The sequence below is a fragment of the Anomaloglossus baeobatrachus genome, unplaced genomic scaffold, assembly GCF_048569485.1.
Source record: "Anomaloglossus baeobatrachus isolate aAnoBae1 unplaced genomic scaffold, aAnoBae1.hap1 Scaffold_599, whole genome shotgun sequence".
NCBI lineage: Eukaryota > Metazoa > Chordata > Amphibia > Anura > Aromobatidae > Anomaloglossus > Anomaloglossus baeobatrachus.
This window is the reverse complement of record NW_027444963.1, coordinates 137,658-152,337: the sequence shown is the minus strand read 5'-3', so window position 1 is coordinate 152,337 and position 14,680 is coordinate 137,658. Positions and strand designations below refer to the sequence as shown.

At 50.0% G+C, this 14,680-nt stretch overlaps 5 non-coding genes and 2 pseudogenes across 5 annotated transcripts; all 7 read right to left on the bottom strand.

Annotated features, from left to right (window-relative positions):
- Positions 1 to 1,008: 1,008 nt before the first annotated feature.
- Positions 1,009 to 1,199, bottom strand: LOC142285327 (U2 spliceosomal RNA). The gene has a single exon (XR_012746738.1). It is a non-coding gene; the product is annotated as a U2 spliceosomal RNA (small nuclear RNA).
- Positions 1,200 to 2,586: 1,387 nt separating this feature from the next.
- LOC142285345 (U2 spliceosomal RNA) lies at positions 2,587 to 2,791 on the bottom strand (annotated as a pseudogene).
- A 5,429-nt stretch (positions 2,792 to 8,220) lies between these two features.
- LOC142285358 (U2 spliceosomal RNA) lies at positions 8,221 to 8,324 on the bottom strand (annotated as a pseudogene).
- Positions 8,325 to 9,711: 1,387 nt separating this feature from the next.
- LOC142285326 (U2 spliceosomal RNA) lies at positions 9,712 to 9,902 on the bottom strand. The gene has a single exon (XR_012746737.1). It is a non-coding gene; the product is annotated as a U2 spliceosomal RNA (small nuclear RNA).
- Positions 9,903 to 11,289: 1,387 nt separating this feature from the next.
- Positions 11,290 to 11,480, bottom strand: LOC142285325 (U2 spliceosomal RNA). The gene has a single exon (XR_012746736.1). It is a non-coding gene; the product is annotated as a U2 spliceosomal RNA (small nuclear RNA).
- Positions 11,481 to 12,867: 1,387 nt separating this feature from the next.
- Positions 12,868 to 13,058, bottom strand: LOC142285324 (U2 spliceosomal RNA). The gene has a single exon (XR_012746735.1). It is a non-coding gene; the product is annotated as a U2 spliceosomal RNA (small nuclear RNA).
- Positions 13,059 to 14,445: 1,387 nt separating this feature from the next.
- LOC142285323 (U2 spliceosomal RNA) lies at positions 14,446 to 14,636 on the bottom strand. The gene has a single exon (XR_012746734.1). It is a non-coding gene; the product is annotated as a U2 spliceosomal RNA (small nuclear RNA).
- Between the last annotated feature and the right edge of the window lie 44 nt (positions 14,637 to 14,680).

Below are 14,680 nucleotides of genomic sequence, written 5' to 3'. Positions count from 1 at the left end.
GCCCCCAAACCCTGCCCTCTGTACCTTTCTCACCACCCGCTTCCCTTCTCCTGTCATCCCCCTACCACCCGGGAAAAAAAGAGATTGCCCCCTCCTTCCACTAGCCCACCCTCCCACCCAAAGAACAACTTCTTCTGCGCAGCTTGTTTTCTAGGCAGCAGCGCTATTGTGATGTCATCGGGGGGCATTGTGACAAGCCGCCAGTGTTCCGTCTCTTCATGTTGTGCACAGTTCAAACGGAAAATACATCAACAGGCAGACTACAGAAAAGCTTACTATCAAAGGTTAGAGGGGGGCTTTCTCAGAGGGCTTTTTACAGTTTTTCTATTCCCAATTAGCCGTTTAAGTGTACTTATTGAAAGTAGTAATTCTTTCATAGGCCGCCCTTTCTTAGTATTTGACGTTCCTTATATTGCGGTATGAGGCTTCGCAGTAGGTTGCAAACATTCATCACCCATGACTGTCCCCAATTGAGCTCAGAAGCTCAATGTCTATCATGACCTCTCTTTTAGAATGTCCAAGAGCAAGCAAACTATTCCTCCAGGAGAGGGCGCCAACAGACTACTAAAGAGATCATCATTACTCAAAGAAAACCCCAAAAACCAATGCATGATAGGAATAAACAGGTAACTTTCTTTGGAGTGGAAGCGGAGAGATCGCACCAGATGCCAATTCTAGATGTTATCACACCTGTGGTCACTGCAGCAGCAGGTGAATCCACTTTGTCCAAAAGGGATCTATTCCATTCAATTGCAAATGATCTAGATAAGACAGAGAACTGCAGCACGGGGACATAGCCGAGTTGGTCAGGTTGAGTGGTGATGAGTTTGCTATTTGGATGAATAAAGAAAGTCAAAAGTGTGAAAGATAAAAAACAAAAGGAGGAAGTGTGAAAAGTGAATGGGCCAAATTGAGGTGCATATGAAGACGTATGCTTTCTTCCAATTCATTAAATCGGGCTAATATGAATCAGGTGAATTGAGTTCTGCTTTTGGAAACTGGGTTAAGAAGGGGTGCACCGTTCCTGGAGGTACTGCAATACCAGGTCAATGCGTGGAGTGGACAGAGCAAGCTCTTTTTCCATCTCCCTGTTCTAAAAATCCATTTAATATATGGTCCCCAGATAGGGGACGTATCAGATATTAAACTGATAAGAACAGATACTACACTTGATCTTAGCCAAAAGGCCGAGAAGCGATAACCAGAATTGGTTTGGGCCTCGAGTGGCACCCTGGCCTATGCCGGACACATCTTAGGGAGAGAGAGCGAGAGGGAGACAAACCCACGCCTACACAAGACATTTTGTCACCCAAGCCAACCCTTGAAAAGGCTGCTTTGCAGAGCCAAAACAAGAAGAATGGTGCGTTTTGCAGCCGCCGCCCACTGCAATGAATCTGAATAACTCCTCCTTTAGGGCGCAAGCAACTCCCCTCCCCCTTGCAGTCTTTCCAATTCACGATACAAAAAGACGGACAGGACAGGTTGCCTGACTTTCCGTCACTGCCACCCTTTGCCATCCTTACCCGTAGAAAGCCCTTTCATCATCCCCAAACCCTAATCTTTTCCCTTTCCTTCCCAGCCCCCAAACCCTGCCCTCTGTACCTTTCTCACCACCCGCTTCCCTTCTCCTGTCATCCCCCTACCACCCGGGAAAAAAAGAGATTGCCCCCTCCTTCCACTAGCCCACCCTCCCACCCAAAGAACAACTTCTTCTGCGCAGCTTGTTTTCTAGGCAGCAGCGCTATTGTGATGTCATCGGGGGGCATTGTGACAAGCCGCCAGTGTTCCGTCTCTTCATGTTGTGCACAGTTCAAACGGAAAATACATCAACAGGCAGACTACAGAAAAGCTTACTATCAAAGGTTAGAGGGGGGCTTTCTCAGAGGGCTTTTTACAGTTTTTCTATTCCCAATTAGCCGTTTAAGTGTACTTATTGAAAGTAGTAATTCTTTCATAGGCCGCCCTTTCTTAGTATTTGACGTTCCTTATATTGCGGTATGAGGCTTCGCAGTAGGTTGCAAACATTCATCACCCATGACTGTCCCCAATTGAGCTCAGAAGCTCAATGTCTATCATGACCTCTCTTTTAGAATGTCCAAGAGCAAGCAAACTATTCCTCCAGGAGAGGGCGCCAACAGACTACTAAAGAGATCATCATTACTCAAAGAAAACCCCAAAAACCAATGCATGATAGGAATAAACAGGTAACTTTCTTTGGAGTGGAAGCGGAGAGATCGCACCAGATGCCAATTCTAGATGTTATCACACCTGTGGTCACTGCAGCAGCAGGTGAATCCACTTTGTCCAAAAGGGATCTATTCCATTCAATTGCAAATGATCTAGATAAGACAGAGAACTGCAGCACGGGGACATAGCCGGGTTGGTCAGGTTGAGTGGTGATGAGTTTGCTATTTGGATGAATAAAGAAAGTCAAAAGTGTGAAAGATAAAAAACAAAAGGAGGAAGTGTGAAAAGTGAATGGGCCAAATTGAGGTGCATATGAAGACGTATGCTTTCTTCCAATTCATTAAATCGGGCTAATATGAATCAGGTGAATTGAGTTCTGCTTTTGGAAACTGGGTTAAGAAGGGGTGCACCGTTCCTGGAGGTACTGCAATACCAGGTCAATGCGTGGAGTGGACAGAGCAAGCTCTTTTTCCATCTCCCTGTTCTAAAAATCCATTTAATATATGGTCCCCAGATAGGGGACGTATCAGATATTAAACTGATAAGAACAGATTTTTTGATTTAACAGCATCTTTATTATCATGCACTACTCACAAAAAGGTAACAAACCGTGTACAGTGCCGCAGCCCCGTACACACAGAAATATACAATCCTTCTTACATAGCCATAGAGTACGACGCACTAAACTATACATCACGCTCCTATGCTTATCCATAACACTCAAGCTGAAAGAAAAAGTTAGACAATAAATAACGACGAACCGGCGATTGGGGGATGGGGGTAGGGGAAAAGGGGGATAGGGTGGGGAAGTCACAGGCCCGAAGCTTTATTGAAAGACGCACATAACGGGAAAAGGAGGGAGGGGGCATGGAAGAGGTCTAAACCTCCTCCTCGGCGCTGTCGTCCGGACTGTCCATGATGGAATAGTCTCTGAGCAGGCTGTGGATCAGCCTGCGGCAATCCTGGATAGACATCCTCTCCCTCTTCAAGATGAGCCGGTTCCTGGCGACCCAAATAGCGTCCTTAAAGCAGTTCATAAGGCGCCAAGCCTCCTGGATGGCTCCAACGGTGTGAGTCCCAGGGAAGAGTCCATAAAGTACGGAATGGTACGATAGGCTCCCTCTGGGGACGGAGTTCCTCAGGTCATCCTCCAGGGCAACCAACAGGCGCTGTGCGAAACGGCAGTCCCAAAAGGCGTGCAGCGATGTTTCCTCCACGAAGGGGCACCTTGGGCAGTACCGGGTTTTGCACAGGTTCCGGGCGTGCATGAATGACCGGACGGGCAGTCCGCCCTGTATCGCCATCCATGACAAGTCCTTGTGCCCGTTGGTCAATCCAGCCGATGACACGTTTGTCCAAACAGTCTCCAGTGTGTCGTGATGAAGTCCTGGAATGTTCTCCATTTCGTCCTTGGCTCTGATGAGTTTGTGGATAGTCTTTGGCTTCCACAAATCAGGCTTGAGTCCCTCCAGTTGGTGTTCCCTCACAAACCGAACCACGTCTCCGTAGAACCATGGCGCCGTCCAGTTGTAGGGGAAGGAGCTGTCCCACTTGTCCCAGCCTAACCGTCTCCAAAGGGGGAGCAGGAAGAAGCGAGACATGGACCCACCCGCGGAACCTCTCTTGACTCGCAGAGTTCGGCGAACGCAGTCACATACGAAGGAGGATCGCAGGAGGGTGGGGATATCGGGTACGCCCTTCCCACCCTTGCGAGGATCCTTGTACATGATGCTCCGCTTTACTCTGTCCATCTTGGATCCCCAGACAAAACGAAACACCGTCCTGGTAATGGCCCTGCACACGGTGGCAAGGGGGGGCCAGGCCTGGGCCGTGTACTGCAGCACGGGCAGTACCTCGTTACGCAGGACCAGTGCTTTGCCCTCACAGGTGAGGCGTCTGAGGCTCCACAGACCGATCCGTTGGGTGATCTTGGTCAAGCGTTCCTCCCAGGACTTGAGGGCTGCTCCTTCCTTCCCGAACCAGACTCCAAGAACCTTGATGAAATCCGGCTGGGTGCTGAAAGGGAAGGGGGCGGAAGAGGCCGGCTGCCAGTCCCCGAAGAGCATGGCTTCCGACTTCCCGCAGTTGACTTTGGCTCCCGAAGCCCGTCCGAAGGTCTCACAGGTCTGGACGAGGGTGTCGACTGAGCGCCGGTCCGCGCAGAAGACGGTCACGTCGTCCATGTAGAGCGAGCACTTGACCTCGAAGCGTTCTGGTCCTGGTGCGGTGATCCCTCTGATCTCTCCATTCCGCCGGATAGCCTCTGCAAAGAGTTCTATAACACAAACAAAAAGAAGAGGTGACAGAGGACAGCCTTGTCTGACCCCTGAGAGGACCGGGAAGGGGTCAGTCTTCCAGCCGTTTACCAACACCGAGCTGTGAATATCAAAATACATTAGTTGGACATACAAACAAAACATGTTACCCAAACCTAACCTGTGCAGAGCTTTGCCCAGGAACTCATGGGAAACACGGTCGAAGGCCTTTTCCTGATCCAACGAGATCAGGGCTGCGTGCACCCGGCGGGCTTTGATGTACTCGACCGTGTCCCGCATGAGAGCCAGGCTGTCTGCGATGCGACGTCCGGGGATGCCGCAGGTCTGATCCGGGTGGATGATCCGTCCGATAACCGTCTTCAGTCTCGTTGCCATCGTCTTGGCCAGGATCTTGTAGTCGACATTCAGAAGGGTGATGGGACGCCAATTCTTCAGGTCGCACCTCTCTCCTTTACGCTTGTACAGGATCGTGACCATTCCTTCCCTCAGAGATGGAGGCATTCTGCCCTCCACCACCATCTCCTCATACAGCCCCAACAGGTCCGGACAGATTAGGTCTCCCAGCGCTACATAGAGCTCTGCTGGGAGGCCGTCACTGCCCGGTGTCCTGCCAGAACTAAAGGATTTGGCGGCCGAGAGCAGCTCGTCCACCGTCAGAGGAACGTCCATGGCCGCCGCGTCTGCAGGGTCAAGATGGTTAGTGATACCTGACAGGAACTTATCGGCGGCCTCGGGGTCAGTAGTCTTGCGGGCGTAGAGTTCGCTGTAGAAGTCGCTGACGACCTTCATCACATTCTCTTTCCCGCGTCGTATGCTTCCACTCTCGTCTCGTAGTTCATTCATGGGCGTGTGACCGGCGTGGAGTTTCCTGAAAAAGAACGAGTTACATTTCTCACCCTTCTCCAGGTTCTCCACTTTGGAACGGAAGACAATTCGCTCGGACTCCTCCTCGAAGTGCCTTTTCAGGCTCCTCTTAGTCTCCTCCAGCTCCTCTCTCACGTCCCAGCCGCATCGAAGAAGGTCCTGCAGGGAACGCAGCTCACGCTGGAGTCTCCTGAAGTCCCTCCTCTTCAGACACGCCTGTTGTTGACTCTTTGCCTGAAAGAAGAAACGGAACTCGAGTTTAACGTATTCCCACCAGTCAGAAACAGACTGGAAGCCCGCCTTGTAGGCCCGCCACGTGGAGTAGGCAGCTCTAAGCTCCTCCAGAATCTCACCCTTTTCCAGCAGAGAGCAGTTCAGCTTCCAGGAGCCCGGGCCAATGGGGAAGCCATGGCCCAGCACACCTTGAAAGTGAATGGCTCTGTGGTCAGAGAAGAAGCAGGGGACCATCGAGTGCCCACTCCGCCCAACCGCCCGAGAGGTAAACACAAAGTCAATCCTGGAACGCAGCGAGCCATCGGATCGGCACCATGAATAGTTCACGGATCCGTGTCCGATGGAGCCAACAACGTCCACAAGAGAGGCTTCGGTCACCATCTCAATGAGCAGTTTGGATGTGACGTCCAACTTGGCAGCCGTTCCAGAACTGCGTCCATCCTCCTCAATCGGGCAGTTGAAATCCCCGGCCATCACTACCGTCCTGGCGGTAGCGAGCTGAGGGCGCAGGGCTTGGAGGAGCTCCAGTCGATCGCTCTTCACAGGAGAAGCATACACATTGATGAACCTGACAGGTTCTCCCGCCCAGGTGCCATCCACGAGCAGTAACCTGCCGCAGACGATTTCCTGAACAGAGTCCAATGTGAAGGCGCTTCCCCTGATCAGCACGGCGACCCCCGCGGACCTACAGTCGCCCCCGCCAGACCAGTAGGATGGGCCATGGGTCCACTCCCTGGCCAGATGGTTGAAGGACCTAGAGGAGGGAAGGGAGCATTCCTGCAGGAAAAATACATCACTAGACTGAGTGTTAAGGAACGCAAAAATTGTCTGACGTCGGAACTTGTCTCTGATGCTCCTAACATTAATGGAAAAGATGTTAATGTTAGCAGTCATTGGAGGAAAGAGAAAGTTAGAGCAGGCGGTGTGCCTTAGTTACCACTCCGGTCGGGCGGTTCTTCCTCTTTGGCACCTGCTGGTAAGGGTATCTCCAGCAGACCCTCTTCTTCTAGCTGATCGAGCAGGGATGGTGCCTCAGTGGCTTCCGACTCCTCCATTTCTTCTTCGGCCACAAGGGACTCCACCATCTGCTCCAACACGTCCGGTTCTGGGAGGAGGCCATCCTCCTCTTCCTGGGGTGGATTGGGGTCCACAATGAACAGCTTGGAAGGTTCTGCGACAGGACTATCTTCCACCTTCCTTTTCCTTTGGCCTGTACCTGAGGAGACAAGAGCTGGAAAATCCTCCTCGGTGAAAAGTGCAAGAGTGCTGAGGCCCTCTGCTCTCATGGTCTGGGGAGGGAGAGTGGGCTTTGGGGGGGGGGTGAGGAGACCAACTGAGGAGTAGGGAAATGAGGTGGAGGTAGTGGAATCCTCAGTAGGGTTGGCCGGGGGGGGAGGGGTTTGGACAGGGGTGACAGGGGGGGGGGCCAGGGAGGGGGCAACAGTTTTCTTACCCTTCTTTTCCCTGGACTCCGTGGCTGCTGGGGCATCGGCTGGAGCCACGGTCGCTGGGTTCTTGGCCGCCTTGTCCTTGGCCTCTGTGGCCTTGGTCGTAGCTGCCTTGGTCGACGAAGCTGTGACTACCCGATACTGGGTCGCCGCGGCAACCCTTGCCCAGGATTTCTCCCGCTGTGGGCAGTCCTTGTAAAGGTGGTCCGCCTGTCCACATAGGTTGCAAGTCTTCTTCTTTGGGCAGTCCTTGGAGCTGTGTCCTGTCACCCGGCAAACCCTGCAGGCGTCCTCCTTGCAGGTCTTCATCGAATGCCCTTTCCCGCCACATTTCCTGCAGTTGTGTGGCATGTCCGGGTAGTAGATGAGACCAAAGGAGTTTCCCAGAGAGAATGTCGGGGGCAGGTGCTGGAGACCATCCTCGGATGCTGGTTCCCTGTGGAGTCGAATGGTTACTGACCACTTACCCGTCCAGAATCCGTTGCCGTTAAGGATGTGGGATGGCTCCCTCACCACTGTGCAGAGACGTCCCAGGAACGTGGAGATGTCTCTTCCTGGGGTGTGCGGGTTCCGCATGGAGACCGTGATCCTCTTCTCATCCCTCTGAATAGGACAGGATCCTAAAAAAGAATGAAAAGGGGAGTCCGGCATCGCTGCGTTCATCGCCTCCCAGTATCTCCTGCAGGCATTCACCGTGGCAAAGGTTACCAGAAAAATGCCAGTCATGAAGGTCTGGACACTCAGGGTTTCCGCCCTGGAGAAGCCCTGATCCAGAATCATCTTCTTGCAGAACACGTCGCTGGACATGTCCGGCAACCTACCATCCACCGCCTTCAGCTTCAGGGCGACCGTCTGCCGCATCCAAGGCTCCAGGGTTGGAGCCTTTTCAGGCGGCGTCCGGGCTCCCTCCGGCTGGCTGGCGTCGGAGGTAGGGGCCTCTTGGGCCGAAGAAGCCTCTGGATGAGCCTTCCTGGAGGTCCCTGGGTCCTGAGCCTTCTTGGCTGCCTTCTCTGGCTTGCTTGCCATGGCTGGTTCCTGCTTGAGTTCCCGGAGCTGGATCTTGGATTCTTCTCCGGGTGTCTTCTCCCGCTGTGTTCCTCCTCGAAGTTCCTCTGGTCTCCCCAAGTCTTCTCCGAGCCTTCGTCTTCTTGCTTCTTTCTGCCAAGCTCTTCTTCCGTCCGATCTCCCTCTTTCGGTCTCGGCTGGGCTTCGGAGCTTGTCTCCCTGATCGTATCTCGTCAAGTGTAGCTAGCTCAGTTTGTTCTGATAAGAACAGATACTACACTTGATCTTAGCCAAAAGGCCGAGAAGCGATAACCAGAATTGGTTTGGGCCTCGAGTGGCACCTTGGCCTATGCCGGACACATCTTAGGGAGAGAGAGCGAGAGGGAGACAAACCCACGCCTACACAAGACATTTTGTCACCCAAGCCAACCCTTGAAAAGGCTGCTTTGCAGAGCCAAAACAAGAAGAATGGTGCGTTTTGCAGCCGCCGCCCACTGCAATGAATCTGAATAACTCCTCCTTTAGGGCGCAAGCAACTCCCCTCCCCCTTGCAGTCTTTCCAATTCACGATACAAAAAGACGGACAGGACAGGTTGCCTGACTTTCCGTCACTGCCACCCTTTGCCATCCTTACCCGTAGAAAGCCCTTTCATCATCCCCAAACCCTAATCTTTTCCCTTTCCTTCCCAGCCCCCAAACCCTGCCCTCTGTACCTTTCTCACCACCCGCTTCCCTTCTCCTGTCATCCCCCTACCACCCGGGAAAAAAAGAGATTGCCCCCTCCTTCCACTAGCCCACCCTCCCACCCAAAGAACAACTTCTTCTGCGCAGCTTGTTTTCTAGGCAGCAGCGCTATTGTGATGTCATCGGGGGGCATTGTGACAAGCCGCCAGTGTTCCGTCTCTTCATGTTGTGCACAGTTCAAACGGAAAATACATCAACAGGCAGACTACAGAAAAGCTTACTATCAAAGGTTAGAGGGGGGCTTTCTCAGAGGGCTTTTTACAGTTTTTCTATTCCCAATTAGCCGTTTAAGTGTACTTATTGAAAGTAGTAATTCTTTCATAGGCCGCCCTTTCTTAGTATTTGACGTTCCTTATATTGCGGTATGAGGCTTCGCAGTAGGTTGCAAACATTCATCACCCATGACTGTCCCCAATTGAGCTCAGAAGCTCAATGTCTATCATGACCTCTCTTTTAGAATGTCCAAGAGCAAGCAAACTATTCCTCCAGGAGAGGGCGCCAACAGACTACTAAAGAGATCATCATTACTCAAAGAAAACCCCAAAAACCAATGCATGATAGGAATAAACAGGTAACTTTCTTTGGAGTGGAAGCGGAGAGATCGCACCAGATGCCAATTCTAGATGTTATCACACCTGTGGTCACTGCAGCAGCAGGTGAATCCACTTTGTCCAAAAGGGATCTATTCCATTCAATTGCAAATGATCTAGATAAGACAGAGAACTGCAGCACGGGGACATAGCCGAGTTGGTCAGGTTGAGTGGTGATGAGTTTGCTATTTGGATGAATAAAGAAAGTCAAAAGTGTGAAAGATAAAAAACAAAAGGAGGAAGTGTGAAAAGTGAATGGGCCAAATTGAGGTGCATATGAAGACGTATGCTTTCTTCCAATTCATTAAATCGGGCTAATATGAATCAGGTGAATTGAGTTCTGCTTTTGGAAACTGGGTTAAGAAGGGGTGCACCGTTCCTGGAGGTACTGCAATACCAGGTCAATGCGTGGAGTGGACAGAGCAAGCTCTTTTTCCATCTCCCTGTTCTAAAAATCCATTTAATATATGGTCCCCAGATAGGGGACGTATCAGATATTAAACTGATAAGAACAGATACTACACTTGATCTTAGCCAAAAGGCCGAGAAGCGATAACCAGAATTGGTTTGGGCCTCGAGTGGCACCCTGGCCTATGCCGGACACATCTTAGGGAGAGAGAGCGAGAGGGAGACAAACCCACGCCTACACAAGACATTTTGTCACCCAAGCCAACCCTTGAAAAGGCTGCTTTGCAGAGCCAAAACAAGAAGAATGGTGCGTTTTGCAGCCGCCGCCCACTGCAATGAATCTGAATAACTCCTCCTTTAGGGCGCAAGCAACTCCCCTCCCCCTTGCAGTCTTTCCAATTCACGATACAAAAAGACGGACAGGACAGGTTGCCTGACTTTCCGTCACTGCCACCCTTTGCCATCCTTACCCGTAGAAAGCCCTTTCATCATCCCCAAACCCTAATCTTTTCCCTTTCCTTCCCAGCCCCCAAACCCTGCCCTCTGTACCTTTCTCACCACCCGCTTCCCTTCTCCTGTCATCCCCCTACCACCCGGGAAAAAAAGAGATTGCCCCCTCCTTCCACTAGCCCACCCTCCCACCCAAAGAACAACTTCTTCTGCGCAGCTTGTTTTCTAGGCAGCAGCGCTATTGTGATGTCATCGGGGGGCATTGTGACAAGCCGCCAGTGTTCCGTCTCTTCATGTTGTGCACAGTTCAAACGGAAAATACATCAACAGGCAGACTACAGAAAAGCTTACTATCAAAGGTTAGAGGGGGGCTTTCTCAGAGGGCTTTTTACAGTTTTTCTATTCCCAATTAGCCGTTTAAGTGTACTTATTGAAAGTAGTAATTCTTTCATAGGCCGCCCTTTCTTAGTATTTGACGTTCCTTATATTGCGGTATGAGGCTTCGCAGTAGGTTGCAAACATTCATCACCCATGACTGTCCCCAATTGAGCTCAGAAGCTCAATGTCTATCATGACCTCTCTTTTAGAATGTCCAAGAGCAAGCAAACTATTCCTCCAGGAGAGGGCGCCAACAGACTACTAAAGAGATCATCATTACTCAAAGAAAACCCCAAAAACCAATGCATGATAGGAATAAACAGGTAACTTTCTTTGGAGTGGAAGCGGAGAGATCGCACCAGATGCCAATTCTAGATGTTATCACACCTGTGGTCACTGCAGCAGCAGGTGAATCCACTTTGTCCAAAAGGGATCTATTCCATTCAATTGCAAATGATCTAGATAAGACAGAGAACTGCAGCACGGGGACATAGCCGAGTTGGTCAGGTTGAGTGGTGATGAGTTTGCTATTTGGATGAATAAAGAAAGTCAAAAGTGTGAAAGATAAAAAACAAAAGGAGGAAGTGTGAAAAGTGAATGGGCCAAATTGAGGTGCATATGAAGACGTATGCTTTCTTCCAATTCATTAAATCGGGCTAATATGAATCAGGTGAATTGAGTTCTGCTTTTGGAAACTGGGTTAAGAAGGGGTGCACCGTTCCTGGAGGTACTGCAATACCAGGTCAATGCGTGGAGTGGACAGAGCAAGCTCTTTTTCCATCTCCCTGTTCTAAAAATCCATTTAATATATGGTCCCCAGATAGGGGACGTATCAGATATTAAACTGATAAGAACAGATACTACACTTGATCTTAGCCAAAAGGCCGAGAAGCGATAACCAGAATTGGTTTGGGCCTCGAGTGGCACCCTGGCCTATGCCGGACACATCTTAGGGAGAGAGAGCGAGAGGGAGACAAACCCACGCCTACACAAGACATTTTGTCACCCAAGCCAACCCTTGAAAAGGCTGCTTTGCAGAGCCAAAACAAGAAGAATGGTGCGTTTTGCAGCCGCCGCCCACTGCAATGAATCTGAATAACTCCTCCTTTAGGGCGCAAGCAACTCCCCTCCCCCTTGCAGTCTTTCCAATTCACGATACAAAAAGACGGACAGGACAGGTTGCCTGACTTTCCGTCACTGCCACCCTTTGCCATCCTTACCCGTAGAAAGCCCTTTCATCATCCCCAAACCCTAATCTTTTCCCTTTCCTTCCCAGCCCCCAAACCCTGCCCTCTGTACCTTTCTCACCACCCGCTTCCCTTCTCCTGTCATCCCCCTACCACCCGGGAAAAAAAGAGATTGCCCCCTCCTTCCACTAGCCCACCCTCCCACCCAAAGAACAACTTCTTCTGCGCAGCTTGTTTTCTAGGCAGCAGCGCTATTGTGATGTCATCGGGGGGCATTGTGACAAGCCGCCAGTGTTCCGTCTCTTCATGTTGTGCACAGTTCAAACGGAAAATACATCAACAGGCAGACTACAGAAAAGCTTACTATCAAAGGTTAGAGGGGGGCTTTCTCAGAGGGCTTTTTACAGTTTTTCTATTCCCAATTAGCCGTTTAAGTGTACTTATTGAAAGTAGTAATTCTTTCATAGGCCGCCCTTTCTTAGTATTTGACGTTCCTTATATTGCGGTATGAGGCTTCGCAGTAGGTTGCAAACATTCATCACCCATGACTGTCCCCAATTGAGCTCAGAAGCTCAATGTCTATCATGACCTCTCTTTTAGAATGTCCAAGAGCAAGCAAACTATTCCTCCAGGAGAGGGCGCCAACAGACTACTAAAGAGATCATCATTACTCAAAGAAAACCCCAAAAACCAATGCATGATAGGAATAAACAGGTAACTTTCTTTGGAGTGGAAGCGGAGAGATCGCACCAGATGCCAATTCTAGATGTTATCACACCTGTGGTCACTGCAGCAGCAGGTGAATCCACTTTGTCCAAAAGGGATCTATTCCATTCAATTGCAAATGATCTAGATAAGACAGAGAACTGCAGCACGGGGACATAGCCGAGTTGGTCAGGTTGAGTGGTGATGAGTTTGCTATTTGGATGAATAAAGAAAGTCAAAAGTGTGAAAGATAAAAAACAAAAGGAGGAAGTGTGAAAAGTGAATGGGCCAAATTGAGGTGCATATGAAGACGTATGCTTTCTTCCAATTCATTAAATCGGGCTAATATGAATCAGGTGAATTGAGTTCTGCTTTTGGAAACTGGGTTAAGAAGGGGTGCACCGTTCCTGGAGGTACTGCAATACCAGGTCAATGCGTGGAGTGGACAGAGCAAGCTCTTTTTCCATCTCCCTGTTCTAAAAATCCATTTAATATATGGTCCCCAGATAGGGGACGTATCAGATATTAAACTGATAAGAACAGATACTACACTTGATCTTAGCCAAAAGGCCGAGAAGCGATAACCAGAATTGGTTTGGGCCTCGAGTGGCACCCTGGCCTATGCCGGACACATCTTAGGGAGAGAGAGCGAGAGGGAGACAAACCCACGCCTACACAAGACATTTTGTCACCCAAGCCAACCCTTGAAAAGGCTGCTTTGCAGAGCCAAAACAAGAAGAATGGTGCGTTTTGCAGCCGCCGCCCACTGCAATGAATCTGAATAACTCCTCCTTTAGGGCGCAAGCAACTCCCCTCCCCCTTGCAGTCTTTCCAATTCACGATACAAAAAGACGGACAGGACAGGTTGCCTGACTTTCCGTCACTGCCACCCTTTGCCATCCTTACCCGTAGAAAGCCCTTTCATCATCCCCAAACCCTAATCTTTTCCCTTTCCTTCCCAGCCCCCAAACCCTGCCCTCTGTACCTTTCTCACCACCCGCTTCCCTTCTCCTGTCATCCCCCTACCACCCGGGAAAAAAAGAGATTGCCCCCTCCTTCCACTAGCCCACCCTCCCACCCAAAGAACAACTTCTTCTGCGCAGCTTGTTTTCTAGGCAGCAGCGCTATTGTGATGTCATCGGGGGGCATTGTGACAAGCCGCCAGTGTTCCGTCTCTTCATGTTGTGCACAGTTCAAACGGAAAATACATCAACAGGCAGACTACAGAAAAGCTTACTATCAAAGGTTAGAGGGGGGCTTTCTCAGAGGGCTTTTTACAGTTTTTCTATTCCCAATTAGCCGTTTAAGTGTACTTATTGAAAGTAGTAATTCTTTCATAGGCCGCCCTTTCTTAGTATTTGACGTTCCTTATATTGCGGTATGAGGCTTCGCAGTAGGTTGCAAACATTCATCACCCATGACTGTCCCCAATTGAGCTCAGAAGCTCAATGTCTATCATGACCTCTCTTTTAGAATGTCCAAGAGCAAGCAAACTATTCCTCCAGGAGAGGGCGCCAACAGACTACTAAAGAGATCATCATTACTCAAAGAAAACCCCAAAAACCAATGCATGATAGGAATAAACAGGTAACTTTCTTTGGAGTGGAAGCGGAGAGATCGCACCAGATGCCAATTCTAGATGTTATCACACCTGTGGTCACTGCAGCAGCAGGTGAATCCACTTTGTCCAAAAGGGATCTATTCCATTCAATTGCAAATGATCTAGATAAGACAGAGAACTGCAGCACGGGGACATAGCCGAGTTGGTCAGGTTGAGTGGTGATGAGTTTGCTATTTGGATGAATAAAGAAAGTCAAAAGTGTGAAAGATAAAAAACAAAAGGAGGAAGTGTGAAAAGTGAATGGGCCAAATTGAGGTGCATATGAAGACGTATGCTTTCTTCCAATTCATTAAATCGGGCTAATATGAATCAGGTGAATTGAGTTCTGCTTTTGGAAACTGGGTTAAGAAGGGGTGCACCGTTCCTGGAGGTACTGCAATACCAGGTCAATGCGTGGAGTGGACAGAGCAAGCTCTTTTTCCATCTCCCTGTTCTAAAAATCCATTTAATATATGGTCCCCAGATAGGGGACGTATCAGATATTAAACTGATAAGAACAGATACTACACTTGATCTTAGCCAAAAGGCCGAGAAGCGATAACCAGAATTGGTTTGGGCCTCGAGTGGCACCCTGGCCTATGCC